Below are 5568 nucleotides of genomic sequence, written 5' to 3'. Positions count from 1 at the left end.
CGTCTGAGGTCAGGGCGGGCAGCCGAGAGGACATACCCAGCGTCCGAGGTCAGGAGCAGCGATGAGAGGAGTTACCCCGCATCTGAGGTCAGAGGTGGTGGCCGGGAGGAGCTACCCCACACCCCTAAGCCCGAGGCCAGGGGCGGCGGGTGGGAGGAGCAACCCAAAGCCGAGGCCAGGGGCGGTGGCGGGGGGAACCAACCCCACGTCCAAGGAGCCATGCTGCGCGGGTGCAGGAGGGCCTAGAGGAGCTATCCCACATTCAGGGTCAGGAGGGGCAGCGGTGAGGAGATAACCCTCGTCCAAGGTAAGGAGCAATGGCTGCGCTTTGCTGGAGCAGCCGTGAAGAGATACCCCACGCCCAAGGTAAGAGAAACCCAAGTAAGACGGTAGGTGTTGCAAGAGGGCATCAGAGGGCAAACACACTGAAACCATACTCACAGAACAGTGGCTAGCATATGGTAAATACTCAATAAATATCTGTTGGATTAATTAATTAATGTTACAGACATAGTAAGAGTTGCTTTTCAGTTGGTGTTGTTAGTAGCACCAAACTCCTTCCCATCTATTTGCACTAGGGCTTTTATGGGACAGGGTGGGAAAGGTATAGGTTTGGAAGGGGATGGCTTCCACTTCCAGGAAGGAGTTACGCCTCCTCACATACACGTGTTGGATAAACAATAGGAAAGAGTAATGGAAAGATGAAAAAGGAGAGTAAGAGTAGCAGAAAATCAGTAAGAGAAACCACAGCTGGGTGCTTCCAAGAAAAAGTATATAGAATAAGGAGGGTGTGCAAAGTGATTTCTATTTCTATTCAGGCAGCATTCTCTCCTTGCTCATTGACAGATGCTGAACCGTCTAGATCACCTCAATTAAACTGGAGGTTCCATGATCTCCCTTGGAAGTGGCTACCCATAAATTACATTAAACCCCAATTCTCTAGAGCATAATGGAGCCTGAGCCTTGATGAAAATGCATTGCCTGACTGTATCCTGCCTGAGACAAGGGAGAAGTGAGGCAGCACTGGCAGGGCTTGATTTCCTCATAACAGAAGGGGAAAAATGGTGGAGGAAAGACCCTAAATCTCTCCTGTTTGTTGCATACTTATGAGAGTGATAAGCAGGCTTTCAGAAGTTTTACTTTGAGGATGACTCATGGCTCTGATTGAGACCAGGGAGAAGAATATCCAGGGAAGAAACAAATATGTAAATATATAGGCATGATTTTAAGGGAACTAGGCATTGAAAAATATCTGCTGGAAGTGTTAGAATCTATTTTCATTTCATTTTTTCCTTCCATGTGTCACAAAACCTCTATATTTCGATATTAAGAGATTCTTTCAAGTTAAGACCTTAGGAAAGTAATAGATCATCCAAAGTCTGAATTCTTATATATTTATTAAAAACTATGTAAAAGTTTCCAAAATTATCATTGAAGTTGACTACAAGTTAATATGAGTAAGAAACGAACTATTGTGTTTTATCAAAATATCTGTCTGTTCACATATTTCTGGTCTGTCGCTGTCAGTCTGCTTCCTTGTAGCAAATCTATCCCACACTCATCTCCTACATGATGCATGGTCCCTCCTCATCCCTTTCTCCTCAACACCCTTATCACAGGTCAGAGTTGGACCAGTCCACTAACATTTAATCATGTGCAGGTATAGAGGAAAATCATGTTTTCTGGAGAGAGACAGATCTCTACAGTGCACAGCTGTGTGGCTTTTGAGCAAGTCTTCTCCTTTCAATATTAGTTCCATCTACAAAATATGGATAATTGGGGAGGTAGTGGTAGTATGGGATGAGGAGGTTTAAATGGTAAGATGTGCTTAGCATCATAATTTATGGAATCACTACTGTTTCTGAATGTCTAAGATAAAACAGCATCAACACAATAACTGAGTAGGGTGCTTAGGCCAGAGTAAGTATTTAACATTCTTTATCGCAAGGAAAGGTATCATCACCAGTCCAATTTTACAGACCATGAGGCTGGTCTTTGATGTTTCCTTTTCTTTCTCCCTCTCCCTTTTAGCTAGGCCATCACCAAGCTTGGCTGACTTTGCCTTCTCAGTGTCTGCAATCTGTTGTTACCCTACTTCCCCCCAGCACATCCATCCTTCTGATCCCATGGCTACCATCTTACCTGCACTCCATAGCACATGTTCCCAGGACTCTGATATCCAATCCGGCTCTCCTTCTGTCCTTCTCCATGTTGAAGCAGCACACATCTTTTAATGCTCAATCTGAACACATTGTTTTGATGAAAACTATCCAGTCACCTCACCCCCAGGCACCTCACGTCCCCCATTGCTCTTAGAATACCAGGCATGTTCCCTCACACAGTCTAGTAGGCCCTGTGTGAATTTATGACTAGCCCCATGTACTCTCTGCTGCATGCTGGGTACCAGCCTCTTTCTAAACCTAACTTTCTTCCCCTGCTTTAGGGTGTCTGAATGGTGGTCCACTGCTTAGAACATCCATCCTTTCCATTTCCCCAAGTAATTCCTACTCTTGGCACAAATAATTCTTCCCCTGGAAAGACTTCTCTGCCCTGCCAGACTAAGTCCTGGCCCCCTTTTTACAGGATCACACTGTTCTTTCATTGCATCTTAGACAGTTTGTAATCATACATTTGAATGTGTGGTTATTGATTGATGTCTTATTCTTCCAGTCATCTGTAAGCTCCATGAGGGTAATATATCTCCTTCTCAGTTCAGTTCAGTTCAGTCAGTCAGTTGTGTCTGAATCTTTGCCACCCCATGAACCGCAGCATGCCAGGCCTCCCTATCGATCACCATCTGCTGGAATCTACCCAAACCCATGTCCATTGAGTCGGTGATGCCATCCAACCATCTCATCCTCTGTCATCCCCTTCTCCTCCTGCCCTCAATCTTTCCCAGCATCAGGGTCTTTTCCAATGAGTCAGTTCTTCACATCAGGTGGCCAAGGTATTGGAGTTTCAGCTTCAACATCAGTCCTTCCAATGAACACCCAGGTTGATCTCCTTTAGGATGGACTGGTTGGATCTCCTTGCAGTCCAAGGGACTCTCAAGAGTCTTCTCCAACACCACCGTTCAAAAGCATCAATTCTTCGGCGCTCAGCCTTCTTCACAGTCCAACTCTCATATCCATACATGACTACTGGAAAAACCATAGCCTTGACTAGATGGACCCTTGTTGACAAAGTAATGTCTCTGCTTTTTAATAATCCAAGTAGTAAGCATCTTTTAATTTCATGGCTGCAATCACCATCTGCAGTGATTTTTGAGCCCCCAAAAATAAAGTCAGCTACTGTTTCCAATGTTTCCCCATCTATTTGCCCAGTGATGGGACTGGATGCCATGATATTAGTTTTCTGAATGTTGAGCTATAAGCCAACTTTTTCACTCTCCTCTTTCACGTTCATCAAGAGGCTCTTTAGTTCTCCTTCACTTTCTGCCATAAGGGTGGTGTCATCTGCATATCTGAGGTTATTGATATTTCTCCCAGCAATCTTGATTCCAGCTTGTGCTTCCTCCAGCCCAGTGTTTCTCATGATGTACTCTGCATATAAGTTAAAGAAGCAGGGTGACAATATAAGACTTGACTTACTCCTTTCCCAATTTGGAACAAGTCCGTTGTTCCATGTCCAGTTCTAACTGTTGCTTCCTGACCTGCCAACAGGTTTCTCAAGTGGCAGGTCAGATGGTCTGGTATTCCCATCTCCTTCAGAATTTTCCACAGTTTATTGTGATCCACACAGTCAAAGATGTTGGCATAGTCAATAAAGGAGAAATAGATGTTTTTCTGAAACTCTCTTGCTTTTTTGATGATCCAGAGAATGTTGGCAATTTGATCTCTGGTTCCTCCGCCTTTCCTAAAACCAGCTTGAACATCTGGAAGTTCATGGTTCACGTATTAATGAAGCCTGGCTTGGAGAATTTTGAGCATTACTTTACTAGTGTGTGAGATGAGTGCAATTGTGTGGTAGTTTGAGCATTCTTTGGGATTGCCTTTCTTTGAGATTGGAATGAAAACTGACCTTTTCCAGTCCTGTGGTCACTGCTGAGTTTTCCAAATTTGCTGGCATATTGAGTGCAGCACTTTCACAGCATCATCTTTCAGGATTTGGAATAGCTCAACTGGAATTCCATCACCTCCATTAGCTTTGTTTGTAGTGCTTCCTGAGGCCCACTTGACTTCACACTCCAAGATGTCTGGCTCTAGGTGAGTGTGAGTGATCACACTGTCATGATTATCTTGGTTGTGAAGATCTTTTTTGTACAGTTCTTCTGTGTGTTCTTGGCACCTCTTCTTAATTATCTTTTGCTTCTGTTAGGTCCATACCATTTCTGTCCTTTTTTGAGCCCATCTTTGCATGAAATGTTTCCTTGGTATCTCTAATTTTCTTGAAGAGATCTCTAGTCTTTCCCATTCTGTTGTTTTCCTCTATTTCTTTGCATTGATCACTGAGGAAGGCTTTCTTATCTCTCCTTGCTATTCTTTGGAACTCTTCATTCAAATGCTCGTATCTTTCCTTTTCCCCTTTGCTTTTTGCTTTTCTTCTTTTCACAGCAATTTGTGAGGCCTCCTCAGACAGCCATTTTGCTTTTTTGCATTTCTTTTTCTTGGGGATTGTCTTGATTCCTATCTCCTGTATAATGTCATGAACCTCGATCTATAGTTCATCAGGTACTCTGTCTATCAGATCTAGTCCCTTAAATCTATTTCTCACTTCCACTGTATAGCCATAAGGGATTTGATTTAGGTCATACCTGAATGGTCTAGTGGTTTTCCCAACTTTCTTCAAGTTAAGTCTGAATTTGGCAATAAGGAGTTCATGATCTGAGCCACAGTCAGCTCCCGGTCTTGTTTTTGCTGACTGTATAGAGCTTCTGCATCTTTGGCTGCAAAGAATATAATCAGTCTGAGTTTGGTGTTGAACATCTGGTGATGTCCATGTGTAGAGTCTTCGCTTGTGTTGTTGGAAGAGGGTGTTTGCTATGACCAGTGTGTTCTCTTGGCACTGGTCATATATCTCCTTATGCTCTGCTATGCTAAGTCACTTCAGTCGTGTCCGACTGTGTGTGACCCCATAGATGGCAGCCCACCAGTCTCCCCCGTCCCTGGGATTCTCCAGGCAAGAACACTCTCAACTCTTTGAAGTGGGTCTGGTCAATGATAAATGCTTAATAATAGTTGCTCAATAAAAGAATGTATGAATGAGCTGGTAGCTTCAGAGTCTATTCTGTTTTTATTTTTGTATGTCATATGTAATCATATAAATGTATATAAACATAATCATATTTATTTTTATTTTTCTATGATAGAGTTAATACCTAGTGTCATTGTTAGTATCAGTGCAATTGAAAAGACTTTATTGATTTGCATTTCTCTGATAACATCACTCATTATCAGAGAAATGCAAATCAAAACCACTATGAGGTACCATTTCACACCAGTCAGAATGGCTACGATCCAAAAGTCTACAAATAATAAATGCTGGAGAGGGTGTGGAGAAAAGGGAACCCTTTTACACTGTTGGTGGGAATGCAAACTAGTACAGCCACTATGGAGAACAGTGTGGCTG

This window comes from Bison bison, unplaced genomic scaffold, assembly GCF_000754665.1.
Source record: "Bison bison bison isolate TAMUID 2011002044 unplaced genomic scaffold, Bison_UMD1.0 scf7180017864215, whole genome shotgun sequence".
In the NCBI taxonomy this organism is placed as follows: Eukaryota; Metazoa; Chordata; class Mammalia; order Artiodactyla; family Bovidae; genus Bison; species Bison bison.
The sequence above is the reverse complement of the archived record's forward strand: the minus strand, read 5'-3'. Positions refer to the sequence as shown.